The sequence below is a fragment of the Lepidothrix coronata genome, unplaced genomic scaffold (genome assembly GCF_001604755.1).
Source record: "Lepidothrix coronata isolate B3197 unplaced genomic scaffold, Lepidothrix_coronata-1.0 Scaffold37, whole genome shotgun sequence".
Lineage (NCBI taxonomy): Eukaryota > Metazoa > Chordata > Aves > Passeriformes > Pipridae > Lepidothrix > Lepidothrix coronata.
In genome coordinates this window covers 7,552,013-7,569,940 of record NW_016690217.1, presented here as the reverse complement: position 1 = coordinate 7,569,940, position 17,928 = coordinate 7,552,013, and positions in this window count along the sequence as shown.

Here is a 17,928-nt window from a genome sequence, read left to right as displayed (position 1 = left end):
TTGTCAAAGTTTTGTGAATTAAATTATTACAAAATATAAACTTTGGAATAAAGTTGTAACTGAATGCAGAATATATTTTCTACTTGATCATCTGGTTCACAACATTTCTAAAAGGCTGTTAGAAAGTAATAAATGCTTAAACCAATGTTTTGAATTTAAATTGTAAAGTACTTGCATCTGTGAGCTCAACTTCCTTACAAATCTGATCTGAATTTCCACTGAAAGAAAGAGGATTTGAAGTACCTTGCTGCTTCACTAGAAGGATAGTGAATTTTATGAGATTAGGGGTCTTATTAGAATTTTTTAAATACAAATTAATACATTAAGAAGGACATAAAGCTGTCACAACATACTACATAAACATGAAAGAATATACCGGTTCAACACAGAGCAGGTCAGAAATAAGGCAGTATTATCAAGCAAGTCTTCCTGAAATGATTCCTCTGCTACCCAAAGTATAACCTCTATCATGTTTTCTGAAAGAACCTCTTTTCTAGCAGAGTTTCCAGAAGAGCTGCTGGAGACAGCTGCCTTTCCCTCTATTTCTGTGCTATATAAACTGGCGACCACAGTTCACAGTTGGTTTGGAGAGTGCTAAGTGATTGCTATGTTTATGAAATCCTATTCCTGTTAGTCAAGGAAATGAGTTTGACTCACCAGCTTGTTTATGACTTTTGCTTTGTGAAAGCTACTGCTGATCTCGGACTGCTGATCTACCAGCACTGCTCAAAACTTCTGCTCAGGGGGAAATTTGCAGAAGATGAGTTTCCATTTCTGCAAAGCACTCCTGTTTCTTCAGAGGTAGTGTTTTTTACAGTCTTAAAGTACTATGGTGGAAGTGAGTGATGCATCTCATGTGGTACAGGCATGTAACTACAGCAGTGCAGTGCAGCACTTCTAATATTCTTAACGCATCTACCCTGTGAGAGGATGATTTACTCTCCCTGAGCATTGTCTTCCCATCCCAGTCCTTGCCAGCAAATATACAACAGCAGAATTGCTGTCTTTAAATTCAAGAGTGGTTTTAAATTTAATCAGTGCCCTAAAAAGTAAAAGAAAAAAAAATAGATTTTCATATTGAAAATCTAGAAGCTAGATTTCTGATTATTCTGAGAAGCTAGAAGGTGGAGCCTCAATGATTCTGAAGAAATTGTGATTATTGGTTTGAAGCACATTGAGGTCTCAGTGTTGCCACAGTAATAAAGTTAGCTTACAGGAGAAAAGAGTAAAAAATAATAGTTGAATCACTTGCAGAAATCTTGATTTGAATGTTTCTTTTCTAGACTCTGCTTTCCACTTGATACACATTGGAAAATTCTAATAAGACTTATCCCCCTCTCCTTTTTTGTCGTGCATAATTTATGACTGTGTTCACTTCAGGCTATTGTTATTCCTTCATTTATTTTAGCCTAGCTTAGCTTGGAAACTGAAGCTGGAAGTCAAAACCACTGCAACCCATAGAAAGTGCATTTCAGCATGAGTCAGAGATTTTTTTTTTCAGCTACCTGAAAGGGAATCAGAAGAGAAGAGAAACCACTTTATATCTTCTGTACGTAGAGTTCACTGATGAAGATAGATAAGAAAATTGCACATATGAATGTACATCTGTATGGCCTGTGCACAGATGCAAGCTTTGAATTTGAGCCTATTTTCAAATGTTTACTTCTGTGACTTTAGCTTCTTAGGTACACACGTTACCCTTGACTATTGGAATTATAGAAAGAAGGGGAAAAAAATCAGCAATTGTAAGGTTTGGTTTGTTTGTTTTGGGGTTTTGTTTGTTTTTGGTTTCTGTTTGTTTTTGTCCAGAGACCTGAAATCTTATTTTTCTTTTTAAAGAATAAAAACTTTCAACCTAGTTATATCCTTTCTTTCTTTGTAGGAGGGATGTTCAGTGGGTTCTGCCAAAAGAGATTTCAGTGTATATTTCTCTCACCCTCTGTATATCAGGCTTCTCTTGTTTGTACTTTTTCTGACCCTTGTTATTTCTAGGGGGATAGTAAGACAGTGATGAGTCTCGTACTCTTTTGCACTGAAGCATATGGTTCGCTGTCTCCCCTCCTGCTGGCACTGATACTCAGTTGGCCTTACAGTAAGACAGCTCAGGGAGTTAAACTGGAAAAAAAAAAATTAAGCACAAAAAAATAGTTTTCTGCCAGTAAAGCTCACCCATTGGCAGGAGAGGTAAGAACCACAAAACCATGCCTGATATTCAACAGGTCATCTCAAGGGACATCACCTGGTGATACTCTGAGCCCAGTTACATCAGGTCCAATTTGTTGTGTAAGGTTCATTTTCTGGGGCTTACAATCTCTGAGCATGCTAGAAATGCTTCAAGCACAGCACCATTCCTGGCAACTGCCAGCAGCAATAAATATAGAATGAAGGCAGCCTGCTCACAGTTCATATTGAGGTACTGTGTCAACAGCCTGTGATCTAAGGAATGCTTTTTGGACTGCTGTCAAGTTCCTGAAGGACAGTGCAAAAATCAGGTCACAAGTGTGCCAGGCTCTCCAATTTCCAGCTGCTGAATCAAAGGGAAAGAAAGAGAGCCAGAGATCAGCCTATCTGTTCCTCTAGATGAACTGCATGTACTGATGTAGATGCTGCAAGAATACTCTACTGCTGCAAACCAGAGGTGACAAGGTCCATGAGGTTCCCATTTGAGACAACCTTTTCTTAATACTTCTCCTATTTTGAGTTTGTACAGGCTTTTACTATGCTAAGAAACCCAAAGCATAAAACAAAACAAAACAAGAGCTCCCTCGCACTGCTTGTGTAGGAAACTCATTCCTACCCGAGTTTATGGCAACTTAATGTCACTCTGGACATGAAGCCCTTTTTTCACCTTGTTTAGGCCTGTATAACTGTTTACTGTCACACTACTTCCATTATTTCCTGCAGTCTTCTCTCTGCCAGCCATCATCGGATAATATAGGTGTTTCTATCATCCCCCTTTTTGGCCTTTCGAATAGTCTTCCTTTCCCTCCTGCTTCTCCCCTTGAAACCAGTCTTGTCTCAAGCCTCCATGGTAAATTCACCAGCATTTCTGCTGAGACACTCTTGACTCATCTCTCATGCTGTTTAGATTCAAAGTGGTACCCAATATATCTGCAGTCTCAACAGATGCAGTTGGACAGTGAAGTCCTTGAAGAATGGTCACAGCTGGAAGAACAAAGATGTGTGGGCTCATCTAGACCTAAAAAAATGATCAGACTATGAAGGGAGGCTGCATTCTTGACTGCAGCAAAAAGAAAACCTGGGCTGAGAGAAAAACCTAACTTTAAAAAAGGAGCAGGGAGTCACTGACTTTTGATAACAAAGAATGTCTGATTCATTGCAGAGGCAGTTTAACATGCATCTGCAGAGAAAACTCACTGAAGAAATATGGGTTTAATGAAACACGTCTGAAATGGGTTTTTTTAAACACGGAGAGATTTTGAAACAAAAAAATCAAAATGGTCAAATGGTCATTTCCAACACACTTTGCAATATATTGAAACCAACCTACTTTCTCAAATGATGGAGAGAAATTGAATACCCTGATTTTAAATTCCTTTTTTTTCACCATCAGTCTAAAGCAACCAAGATTTTTTCAGCTGAACAAAAGTCATACAATATAAATGCAAAGTGAAATTTTCCTTGCAATTTCCTTAACATGCACAAGACTCCCTCAAAAAAAATTTATATGTAGTTTGCGTTTACTTATTTTAAAGGAACTTTATTTCAAGTATTGATCTCTACTTCCGTGAATCAGTACAAACATGAAAAAATTTAAGAGTTAGAACTACCTTTTAATTTCAGTAAACCTTTTCCCTAACAAACCCCTCATCAGACTGCTTGGGTAAAATTGATAATGTGGGCTAGTGCCACATCCATTTTGCATGTGTTTTTTTACACCTCACCAGACTCAGTTGTACTTTGTAGGAATTTGTGTAAACATTCTCACCTCCAGACACACAAGTGAGTTCCCTCCTAACATCATCAAACAAGTCCAAACCTCTGATAGTGTTAATTCAATCAGTGATAATGAACTGTGGCTGATTTTACAAGGAGAAAAGGAATACACAAAACTGATGGCAAAGCCATGAACTTCCATAAATTTCTCCAAGAGATTTAGGTTATTTAGCTAATATTGCAAAAAAGCATGTTTTACATGTCAGTGTATCCTTCATTCATAATCAGAAACTCTGCATATAATTTGGAGCCTTGTGTGAAGAAAAAGAACAGGGATTGGATTCATGGTTTCTGCAATCCATAGAAATGAAAAGATAGGACTCCAACAGGTCTTTCCTTTAAATCAAAAATCTTGACCCCTGATATTACACTTTAAATCTGTGTTGCATATTAAGTGCTTGCTTTTGACTTGAATTAAATTCTTCCAAACATCTATTTAAAACCAAAATGGATAAAACCAGTTGTGTAGGTTTTCTTGCATCTGGAGGAGGGGATTAGGAGGCTTGTTTTTCTTTTGTTTTGGTTTTCCCGGTAGGTTGAGGATTTTTTTTGTTCAATTTTTTTTCCCTGTTTGTTTGCTTTTGACGCAGTGTTAGGACTGCAGGAAATATATTGCTTGCAAATACCCTCCACCCCTCCAGCCTACAGGAAAAGCAGTGCAGCCACAGGACACTGGATCATTTTGGCATCACTGGGACCCTGGGCAACACCAGACCTATTACCACACAGGCAACACAGTTTATGGTGTCATTACTTCGTTATTTATTATTTTATTATTTTACTATTATATTATTTCATGGGTTTATTATTTAATTTTTATTATTTAACAAATTTTCTTATTTAACTAATTTATTATTATTATATCTTCATTTTAATATTTTATTTTTATTATTGTTATTGTTGATTTATCATTATTGTTAGTGCTTCATACAATAACTCCCTCAACAGGAGAAGGACATGGACCTGCTGGAGTGAGTCCAGAGGAGGCTATGATGATGCTTAGAGCACCAAAGCATCTCTGCTATGAAGACAGGCTGATAGAGTGGGAGCTGCCCAGCCTTGAGAACAGAAGGCTCCAGGGAGACCCTAGAGCCCCTTGTAATACCTAAAGGGGCTGCAAGAGAGCTGGAGAGGGACTTTGGACAAGAATATAGAATGACAGGACAAGGTGGAATGGCTTTAAACTGAAAGAGAATAGTTTTAGATCAGATATTAGGCAGAAATTCTTTACTGTGAGGGTGGTGGTGCACTGGCACAGATTGCCCAGAGAATCTGTAGATGCCCCATCCCTGGAAGTGTCAAGGCTAAGTTGGATGGGGTTGTGAGAAACCTGGTTTAGGGAAAGGTGTCCCTGTCCATGGCAGGGAGACTGGAACGGGATGGTCTTCAAGGTCCCTTCCAACTCAAACCATTATTGTTGCTATTATTGTTGTTCTTGCTGTTGCTGTTATTACTTTTGAAGATTTACTGAAAGAGTTGAAATAAATCCACACTTGTGCCAGTCAAAGGGCAACAAGCAAGGAATCCTCCTGATGGTCAGCATTTCCAGAAAGCCATAATGCAGGGAAGAAAAAAAAACAAAAACCCTCACGCCTAGTTCGTTTCACCCTCGCCTCCCTGTAAGCCCAAAGTTACAAGGTTATCATTGTTATAGGTTGCAAAATTAGTGCAGGGACACTGCACGTGGTGACGTGATCAAGTCTGCCCTTGGCATGGGTTGTTGGCAGCAAGTGGCATAACAAAAAACAAAGGACATTTTCAGTTGATAACTGAGTTGCATTTATTAACTTCAGATTGCTATCTAAGTAGATAATATTTCTGCTGTTCTCATTTCTGAAATACCTCTTGTGTTTCCCTGAACATAATAAGGGAACACTGACCATGCAGGTTACTTTTAGACTTCTGAATAACTTGCACAGAACTTAACAAGATGCTTCTTAGTAGTTCAATTTCTTCATCTGGGAAGACACTGCCTTAAAAACGGCTGAAAATCCACAAGTGTAGGTCCCTAATGCTTAGATGTGCTCTGGAAATGTTGCTGTCTGAAGAATGCTGGCCTGAATTTCTGGGACAGATAAAGCTGCCCTCAGTTCCTGGCTCTGAATTTAACAGAGTTACTTGTCTGCTTTAACAGAGTTAAAAGTTACTTGATTTCTCATTTGGCTATTTCTCCGTCTGTGAAACAGAGCTAACACAGCAGTGTTTTCCAACACACCTTGAGAAGCACCACGCAAAACACTGACTGCCAGCATCTTCCTGGGACAACTGGAAAGACAACTCATTCAAAGGTCATGTCAGTGTGTTATTAAAATATAATCACAACACTGGTTCCTGTGCATGCAATCACATTCTTTTGGGGTCATTGTTTCAGTGCTGAAAGCGGAGTCATCTGCTCCTACTCCACCTGTTTTGCCAGGAAGATGTATGATTTGAAGGCCTGGTGAAGGAGGAGAAAGGGACTGAAGAGCTGAGCAGGCAAAGGAGAGTCTTCAGTGCTTCAGTGCTCCCAACGACTTCCAAGGATTTTCAAGGAGGACCATAGCCAGCACTTGTTTTTCCACAACCATCCCTTCCCCAACAGCAGATCATAAAATTATAGAATAATTTAGGTTGGAAAGACCCTTAAGATCAGCAAATCCAATTGTTGACCCAGTGTTGCCAAGTCCGCTACTAAACCTAAGTGTCCTAAGTGTCACATCCACCTCTTTTAAATACCACCAGGGATTGACTCCACTACTTCCCTGGGCAGGCCTTGACAACTCAATTGGTGAAGAAATATTTCCTAATAGCCAATCTAAACCTCTCCTGGAGCAATTCCAGGCTGTTTTGTCTCGTCCTATTTCTTGTTACCTGGGAGAAAAGAGTGACATCCAAAATAAAGCTGAAAGCTGTTTAGAAGCTGGAATACATCTTTAGTTCTCTCACCTCTACAGGTATCCAGAGAGATGAAGTGCAGAGTCTCATCTGCTAGGGAGACACATCTGTACACTGTCTTGTGTGTTTGCAAGAGTAAGGAGAATGGAGAACACACCTACACAGCTGCTCAGATGAACCTGAGGTCTGAGGTATCTCAGAGAGGAAGAGACCATGACACCATTGGAAATGGCAGCACCTATCCTTTTCCACATGCGTCAGGAGAACTGCTGGACAGCTGGGAGGTTTGAAGGTTCAGGAGAAAGGGGACATTTATGGAGATAATGGGCTTCCCCCAGGCAGGCGACTTGGACAGTGGGTGAGCAGAACCCTAAATTTCCCTCCTGATAAAAATTCCATTCTCCTTCTTCCCCAAAACACCACAAAAAGTACTGATGACCTTTCTGGGAGAAAATAAAGCATTGAAATATGGCCATTTCTTTGTGCAAAGCATGTGTATACCTCTAAAATCTTTCAACTCACGAGCATTTAGCAACCCATTTTCCCAGTTCACAAACTGCATTCATCCTTTCCTAACACATATCCCCTTGTGAAAGAAATCCAAACCCAGCAAATACCTCATTCAAGGTTCACGAAGACCAGATAAGACTGGTTAGACACTGTTTAGTTTCTGGGACTCAGAGACTGAGTCACTGTCTCTTCCTGTGCTGCCTTTGTTTCAGATTGGAACATATGAAGCTCATTGCCAGAAGTCATCACTACTGGGAAACAATATACTGGGAAACTACATGTTTTATTATTGGGGTTTTTTTTGGATTCACATGACCTTTGTTATAGAATGGCTATACGGGGGGGGGGAAAAAAGAAAAGCTACAGACAAGTCTGGTAAGTGATGGAAAATGTAGGAGCAAGGCAGCAGTTACACTGCTCCTGATATTATCTCAGGGTGCTCCAACAAGAAGTTACCTTGCTTTCTCCTCCTTACAGGATGGTTGTGACAGCCCACCCGCCATGTGCTAGCACAGGAGGGGGCAGGAAGCCATCCTGTGCAGCATGCACAAACCACTTGTTGTATGAGAAAAAGCAATAGAGGAAGGGATACAGTCACAGCTCTGTCAGATCTCCCCTCTGATCATGAAGCTCAAAGTGGCATTGCTCAGGAGCTGGGCCTGGACAAAGGAGATTTACCACTCTAAAGCTGTGGCACAGTTAAGAGTCCACCGCCTCTTGCTGGTTGCAGGGCAAACTTCAAGTGTCTGCACTATGTAATCCATGGTGTTTTCCCTGAAGAGGGGTGTTCATCACTGTGAGATGCACTGAAGCATCTAAAAGAGTTAAAAAAAGACCAAAAAAAGTTAAAATCAAGCTCTGAGTATTGTATCCTTGCATCTCGGTACTGAGTCAATCCCCCCAAATTTTCTGTTCAAGTCTGACCTTTGTTATTGTTTTCCAAGAATTTTGAATTAAAATACTTTTTTCTGAGGAGCTGCATGTTTTCTTTTAATATAGTAAAATGAGAATTTGCAAGATTTACCTAGTGGTTGTGTGTTTTCATGGTTTCAGCTAAGAAACATGGCAGTTTACAAGGTGTCATGAATCTCCATAATTCGAAATTTAATTTGTGCTCTTTAAATTAGATCTTTTGTCAGGCTTTCTTTATTTAAAAGTTCTTTATACAGTAAGAATATTTTGACACTACTGGTGTAACAAATCATCTTGCAAGACAGTTGTCTCCTGACGTGCATTTCTTCAAGTCATCTTTATAGGACATAGTATTGATCCTTTAAACTTTCTTCTCAAAGTTAAAGATATAGAAGAATGGAACTGAATTACCAAATCCATACTCTAAATCCTATATCTAAAAGCACACAATCTGCTATGACATTTCTGCTCATCCAGAGCTAAGCTTGCCAGGTATGACTGTTTCTTTTTCTAAAAATCGTAGAATTTGCACAGGCATTCTGCACTTTTTTCCAAGTAGTAGGATATGCTTTTTAGAAGGATACTAGTGAAGGGAAAGAAATAATAGGGATCAAGAATAATATCTTACTGCATCCAGATTTATATATTCTCTTCTGCATCTTTATTTTAAAACTGATAAGTTTTTTAATCCAGCATTACAACTACACTTCTATTTTCTGTGAAAAACTAATTTTATATTAACTTTACACTTCAAAGGAGTGGTTTCCTTGCCAATATTTGTATCTCATGCACCAGAATTCATGCTTACTATTGATGTATAGACTTATTGGTGAGTCATAGTTACACACTTACACAGCACTAACTAAATTTACCACCATTAACATTGTCATTTCTGTATTTATGTCCAGACTTATCACATCAATATTGTAATTAAAGTTTCAAGAGAGTGCGAAAGTCTGCTTTGGAGTAAATGGAAGGATAAATATCTAGTTTCCTGCTTTGGAGACTTAAAAGCATTTGAAAACCCTCTACCTTTTACACTGAGAATGATATTTCTGATTAATTCTTTGGGCAAGTTTTTTTGAAAACTATATTTTACCTCTTTTTAAGTGAAGACAGATATCTACAGACCAGCACCATGACAGCCTTGACTTTGTTTTACAAGGGACCAGTCATATATTTTAGTTTGTATTTTTGGCTTTTACTTTGAAGCTGAATGTGTGTATGGTCTAAACAGAATATTATAAGATCTTTTTGCCTAGAACAAAATGAAAACTCCATTAAGAATACATCTTGTCAAAACAGCCTCTCAGATTGTTGAAAAGATGTAATTTCATTGTGAGTTTTTACATTTCTATCCATGCCTGTAGAATACTAAAGCTTTTGGATGCTGATTTAGCAAATTTTGGCCAAGTAATTTTTTTGGGTGAGGGTAGGTGAATATACTGCATAATTTTAATTATCACTTCCATTGATAAATCCAGAGAAATTCTAAGAAATGTGAGCTTTGTCTTCTGCACATTCCAAAAAGCCCAGATATCATGCCAAAAAACCACTGGTTTGGATATAAACTGCCAAAGAAATTATTATATCAACTAGTGTAGTGTCCCTTATTTTAAGTGGATTATTTAACTTTCAAGAGGAAAGTAAATTATGTCACCTAAATTCTAAACCATTTCAGTTTTCTGAAACAACGTTTGTGACTCAACATTCCATTCTGCTCAAATATTTTTTGTCTGTGAAGAACAGAAAACAGAGTTTAGTGAGATTAGGAATTAAGATACGCAGTTACACTTTGGGAGTTAAAGGCTGTGGCAATGAGAGGACTGAGTGCCTGCACAACATATCATAGAATCATAGAATAGTTTGGGTTGGACTGGACCTTTGAAGGCCATCTAGTCCGAACTGTCTGCAGGGACATCTTCAACTAGATCAAGTTCTTCAGACCCGTCACCACTCTCATTGTAAGAACCTTCTTTCGTATATCTATCTAAATCAACCCTTCAGATTTAAGCCATTACCCCTTGTCCTATTGCAACAGTCTGATAGTTGATGCATTTAGCAAATACCCTTAAAGATTTCATGTTTTCTAGCCTTATATTGTTAGATGCCTTTTGGGTCACGTTCCTTGTCCCCAGTGTAGAGTGGAACAGTACACTCTGGATTTGGGTGCCAAGCGTTCAAGCCTTACCCAAAGTCTCTTACACATACGTACCATTTGAGCTGGAAATTTGAAGGCAGGAAGGTTATAACCATATGCAAATGTTGGACTTGGTGAGAATTTAGCTGCCTTTCTCAGAGATGGTGACCTGCCCAAATAATAACATTAACTCTTAGAGATAGGAGTGATTCTGTCTAGATCAGAGAATCACAGAATCAAAGAATATGCCAGGTTGGAAGAAACCCATAATGATCATCAAGTCCAGCTCCTAGGCCAGCACCTGTCCCCAGGAGATTCATATCATGTGCTTGAGAGTATTGTCCAAACACTTCTGGAATTCTGTCAGATGTGGTGCTGTGACCACTGCCCCAGGGAGCCTGTTCTAACATGAAAGCATTCTCTGGGTGAAGAGCCTTCTTCTAAAATCCAACCTAAACCTTCCCTGGCACAACTTCAGATCATTCCCTTGGGTCCTGTCACTGGTCACCACAGAGAAGAGATCAGTGACTGCCCCTCCTTTTCCCCTCACAAGGAAGTTGTAACTGCAATGAGATTTCTCCTCAGTCTCCTCTTCTCCAGGCTGAACAAACCAAGTCTGTACAAACATCCAGGGTTGCCCCATCCCAGGTGCAGAATCCAGCACTTTCCCTTGTTGAACTTCATGTGGTTGGTGATTGCCCAGTCCTCTCATTTGTCGAGGTCTCTCTGTCTCTCTGCCTCTTTACTTATTCCTGAGTTAGCAGCTCTGAGCACTCTTGTGACACACTGTACACAGAAAATTAGTAACACTAATGCAATTTCAACCTTGTAAGTAAACACGATCCACTGTTCCAACTCTTTCAATGTTGCTTAACGAGTCCTCCACCTACACATGTATTTTCCGTGATTCTTTGGTTTGATAGCCAATAAAGTTATGAACCTGGAGTGGCTCTTTGGATCTCCCAGAGTGCATCGTGGGGTCCCCAGCACTCCCTGTCCCTTGCACCAAGCTGGTCGCCAGCTCAGTTATACAACAGCGAGTTCATTAGCCGAAAGTGGGAAAAGCTTCAATTACCTAAAGAGCTGAAGGTCTAAAAAATAATTTCTGAGCACCAGCTAACACAGCCACAGCCTGGGTTCTGGCACTGGCTTACAAAGTACTATGTTCCACTGTGCATATATGAATCTACAGAGTCCACTTTAAGTCAGTAAAGCACCCAAAACATCTGTTAATTAATTTCTCTGCATTACATTAGGCAACTACATGCATTAAATTATTATAGTCACTAGTGGATTGGGTGTTCAATGGCAGAAGTGTCTTTGAAGCAGTAGCACTGCCAAGTTACTTCAATCTTTCCCCCAAAGTCTGTTCCGTTTAGCTTCTCAAATAAGAAAACCAACATGTAAGTTAAAATATAACTAGCAGAAAGACAAGAATTCTTATCTCCTGGGCATAATGGAAAAAAAAAGCAGCCCAGAGTAAATCTCATCAGTCCCTCGATGATGAAAATCTAGCGCAGTAGCTGTTTGCCTGGGAACAGTCTCTCAACAGGTTTTGATTTCACAGCACTGAACTAATCTTTCATGGAGAGCACACGAGAACAGCAGCTCTCCCCTTGAAGATGGGTTGGGCCGTTCCTGCCTTCTGATACAACTCAGTGACTGCTCTAATACTGACATGTTGCTTAGGACCATGCTGTGGACACAGTGGGATGGAAGAGGGAAAGGATGTCCACAGCTTCAGGAATTTTCAAAGAGAAGAAATTTTCAAAGTCATGCACATCCACTAGTGAAAACAAAATTTTAAGCTAGTAAGAGAACATTTGCTTGCAAAATGTATAATTAACCTTTAGAACTCAAAATGCCACTGGATTTAAAAGCTGAGCTATAGGTAAGAAGGGTTGTGTATTTATATATTTATAATACAAGCATTTATAGGAACATTAGGGAAAGAAAGAGAGCTGCCCTCAGACTACCTATTTGTGTATATGAACTGTTTTGTGCCAGCAAAATTAAGTCAGGAAAAAAACTGACTTCATTAAATCCACGAAAATCCCAGGTTGCAGGGCTATGAACATATGTCATTTTAGTAAAGTATTCCATTTTAATCACAGTATCTTTGTATTTTATGTTGAAAAATCTTTCACTCCTGAAATAAAGTGATATGACAGAATAATATCTTAAAAACTTTGTTATAAATGCTTTTGTAAGCATAATAAATATAGGTGTTAAAGCTTACATGTGAGGAGACACAATAGAAAGAAAATATACAATATCACAGTTTCTCTAAACCACAATGATTTTGTACATACAATCTCAGTTCTTCTATATTTTTTTTTTTAATACAATGACTGTACTAAAACAAACTGGTGTGTAGAACTGGGGAAAATAACTTCAGCCAGAGTATTTCCAGATTTTTTTTTTTTTATTTCTGTTTAAGGAACGTCACCCAAGTCAGGGAAGAATATGTACTGGTATTCTTTCAGATTTTTCGCTGTAGAGCTACAAACCTTCTTCACTTCATTTTCTGGTGAAGGAAAGCAGGATAAAAGTAAGAAGCTACAAACCTTCTTCACTTCATTTTCTGGTGAAGGAAAGCAGGATAAAAGTAACAATTCTGACTTTTGGCAAATTTAGATAGGTTTCATTTTCCCCTCTGAAAAGAGTACATCAATTTGAAGTGGTCACTGTAGGTGCTACAGCTTTGTAGAAGAATGCTGAAATAAATTTAATTTTTTTCTAACAATCTTAATTGTACTTTATGTATTGTAATTACATGAAATATATTAACATCATAACAGAATGCTCATAAGCCCACTGCAATTTGCCAGCTGTCTGATGGCATTAAAAGCTAAAAGACACATGTTCAACACTTAAATAAAAGTGCTAGAGAGCAAAATAAATATTCCATACTCTATGAAGTTAAAAGTCTTTTTTATATTAATTTCTTATGGAAGGAAAGTTTTTATGGAGATGCACATGTAACTCTGTAAATCAGTATCATAAGAGGCATCTTTACTAGTGACTTTCTTGAATTCTTTAGATCTATTGTAGTTGAGGTCAAGTGGTGTTTAGTTCTTATTGTTTTAAGCACATAGGCATAAAAAGAGTGGTGGGGGGTGGGGTTTAACCTGGATTCTCTACTAGTGATTTTTTTTTATCTGCCAAGATTTTTGCATTAGATACATTTCAGAAAATAGCATTTGTTCTCAGCCATGACCCACAATTCTTTAGGAAAGCAAGTGCAGACCACTTCTTCTGCCAATAAGAAGTATGAACGCCAAATTTCCATGGCTTTTCCTATGCAGTGAGGATAACACTAAAGGGAAGCACCATCCTTGCAGTGTCAACTTTTTACACTGATATTGTTTGCTTTCTTTATAGTAGGTGGTTTTTTTATCTTCTGTAGCTTTTTTACTGTCGTACATGTATCTATATTAAGAAAATTCTGATCAGCTGCATATTAATCTATTACAGAAAGATTACTTTGAGAGAAATAAATACTGACATAAACAACAAAATCCTGTTGCTTTCCAGTGAAACTAGTTCACATTTTTCTATTCATCTAAGAGACAGCAAACACTCAGAATTGTTAGGGAGATGAATAAAGCAGAGAAAAACGTTTGTAATTGTTACTTGACCAATTTTCCATTCCAATTGTTTGTGCTCTGAAAGACAAAGAGATACAATTTGAAAACTAAAAAAAGCCTTGCCACTAAGATACTGAAACAGTTGAATCAACAGCTGAATCATCTGCATATGGATGACCAATCTAAAGTAAACAATTCTGTGATAAATTAAGGACTATTTGTTTTTCACTTACTGCAAAATGAAAGCATGTTATTTTTAAAAGGGACAACGATTACACAAAAGAGCTGCCCTTGCCAATCTGTCAATGCTTAATTCAACAGTTGTGTGTACTTTAGCGTCCAGATCACAATATTTCATTCTGCAGTGCACTTTAATTCAAAACGTCCCGTTGAGGTTTGACTACCAGCTACACACCTCTGCTTGGGTACTTATGGTCAGCCTGAAAAATCACAAAAATAGATAAAATGCATATTTTACATGAGAGTGGAACAGAAAAAGTTTAAAATAAGTAATTCATACCAAAAACCTAGGCTCATTTTACAGACATCTCCCAGCTGCTCCAGCCCCAGTCTACATACATGCATTGAGGCTTGCAAATCAGCTTGAACTTTTGGTTAAAATTTTCCTGACTAATGATGAATGTCACAGACTAGAAGATGAGAAGAAACCTGATGAGCACCATCTTCCATCCTTCAGGCTAAGGGAGCATCTATCACATGTATCATTCCTGAAGAATATTTTCCTGTTCTTCACAACTACAACATGCCATCAGTGCTCTACAACTTTCCTGCACGATATTTCCTTAAACTTAAAGAAAAACCTTAATTAATAATCACAGCTCCCTTTCTGCATGTTAAACTTACTGCTTTCTGATGCATTTCTCATTTTTATGAAAGAACAGACTGACTGACTTTTGTAACATTTTTGTATATTATGAGGCTTATTTAGGTAAACATTAAACAATTTTTATGTTTCCCTTGGAAATCTTTTATTCTATATCTTTGACCAGGTTGATTCATATTTGATTCCCTCCAAATTACTTTTCTTTCATTAATGTTGTCTAAAACACAGTACTGCCATGAAAACCTTGCAGCACAGAAGATGAAGAAGAAAGGTTATTTCCCATTATTCACACAGATCGCCTTCTAATTTCACTCCTGTAGGAGTGTTTGCTTTCTCACAAGAGTAGCACTGATGTCTCATCCAATCCATGGACTACAATCATTCCTGGGTCCCTTTTTATCAAAATGTTTCTAACTCAGTTGTTTTTCATTGTTCTTTAGAATTTTATTATTCAATAGTCTGAATTCTTCTTGAATTCTGCTTTTCCTTTGGAAAGATGATGGTTCCCGCTGAGATGCAGAGCCCTGCAGTTGCCCTTGTTGACTCATATCCACCAACTTGTCAAGGCCAATTTTAAAGCCAAGCATGTCTACGCATTCTCATTCCCTTCCCGCTTACTATTACCTTTAAATTTAATGACTGTATTCTTATTTCATCATCCAATCATTAACACAAACTATTGATAAGTGCCACACAGAGGTCACATTCCCTGACTTTAAGCTACTGAATTCTGGGAACAGTTTTCCAACTAGTATTGCATGGAGCCTTCAGCACATACAGCTCGCCAAAAAAGTGTCAGGAGAAACAACAGAATTTTGTACTAAAACCAGAATGTATAACATCTGCTGTTTCTGTCTGTTAAGACAGCCTTCTGTATTTTTAAAGGCAGAAATTAAGTTGGTTAGACATGATTTGTTCTTGACAAATCTGTGTTGGCTGTTTCTCAGTTCTTGTTTTTTTCTAGATACTTGTAAGCTCTACTGTAATTGCCCAGCATTTCTGCAGAAATTTCTGGTAAGCTGTGAGACAGTTTGCCATCTAACTCTTATCTCCCTCTTTAAAATACAATAGACAGCAGGTTTTTCTTCTTTTTTTTTCAGCCTTCCATTGTTGTGCTCCTCCTTCACAGGTTTTAAAAAGTAGCAGCAAATGACAGAGATATCATGAGCTCTCCTCTGGAGTTCACAAGGAATGTTGTCATGATCCTTCAGTTTCACTTGGACCACAGCGAACATAGCCAGTTTTCTCATCTCAGGACAGACTCTCTCCTCCAATGCCTGGCTGCTAATGAGTGCCTTGCAGACATGGAGCTCTGCTGGAGTTTGCTGTGCAAGTGCAGTCACAATCAACTGGCTAACACATGGTATAAAAAAATTGGTATGAAACTTGTGGCCATACAGTACATGTAAGTGGAGGAATATCATTAGAATAACACATCCCTTTTCACAATTTGCTCTTTTTAGAACGTCGAGGGGAGGAGGATGGGGAAAGATAATAAACTAACTTTTCAAACTTTCCCAAGATGCACGATTTATTACGAAATTGTACAAATTTTCTTGCTGTTTGGAATTCGTGCTGTATTACTCATGGGAAGAAATAGGAATTAAATAAAAACGATTACTTTCTATAGGAGAGAAGTCTCTGGTAACCATTACTCTTTGGGGACAATTAAGGTCAGAGATAATAGCTGCTCCCATCTTCTACCCAGTATCATTCCATTCAAAGTTTTTCCCCAAACAATGTCTACAAGGAGTTAATCAGAATTCAATGGGAAAACACAGGGTTTTCTTTTCGTGTGGGAATACGCCAACTTTCACCTTTACTCGCAGACCTGGGAAGATACTTTAATACAAAATTAATTTCACTGGAACCAGTTAGAAGTGAACTTACAATCTTTTGAATGAGGGAAGAATTTGTTCCTCTGAAACATTCTAATACAACCAAAGGAAATAAATCTACCATTCTACAAGTTATTTTTTCTTCTGTTCAGTCTGTCTCCACTATAATGACTATTTTACGGCTGTGTTCTCGCGTCAGTTCTGCCTACTCAGACTTTCAGCATCCATGAGGAACCCCATTTCTTCAAGACTGAGAAGTGGTTTGGCTGAGAAGGAAACCAGCTCTCCAGAGAATAACAGTACACAGAAGTAATCAGGAATTCAGTGTTCTCAAATGATGCTGAATGGCCAAACCTGATCCAAGTCTGGTGAAGTTAAGCCAAGTGCTAGAAGGAATAAGTGTCTTAGGAGGAACAGAAAATAAAGGAGTAAGAAGACACACACACCACACAACAGCAAATATACAGAAGTCTTCTCGAAGGAGGGACAAAGGTCTCTCCAAACTGTGACTCCTCCAAGATGTGACAGATCTTGCAAAGCTTGGTAAAAGTCAAGAGGGAAAAGCTGGCAAGAGGGCAGTAACCAGCTAGACTCAGAACTTTTTTCACTCTTAAATGGGCTGATTATCATCTAATCTTTAAAAGAAATGAAATAACAAAAAAAATTACCACCTTTGAGGCTCACTTTTTGAGCACGTAATTTCATCATATTTCTTGATTTTGTGTATGTTTGAAGGGCTGTTTCATCCTATTTTCAGAATGTCAGCAAAATTATTTGGAGTCACTGAACTACATAAGCTGTTTGGCAGTAATTGGCACTGCTGGAGATGGACGATTAACTCTGTTCTGTGTTTCAGATGTAATACTGGCAATGAGCAATATCTTTTTATGATAGTTATGTTGAGTCATTGACTAATGTGAAAAAAAAAACAAAAACAACTCAAAAGCCACAAACCCAACAACCAAAACAATAAAAAAATTATCACCAGTTCTTCTTCTTGGCCAAAAATGTCAACAACATCACAATATCCTAAGTGTCTCCTTTTGGTACACTAAATAGATTGTGTACCAAATTATTATCTATTTCCTCAATACGCTGAAGTGAATTTCAGAATTAAGAGAAAGCAGTTTCATTCGGTCTTGGTTTCTGTTTGATGTTAGATAATCATCATCATCTGCTTTTGAGTGGAGTTTGATGGTGAAGAACTGCCATAATTAGCTATTCTTGCCCTCACACCTCTGAGAGACAGACACTGCTCTGCTC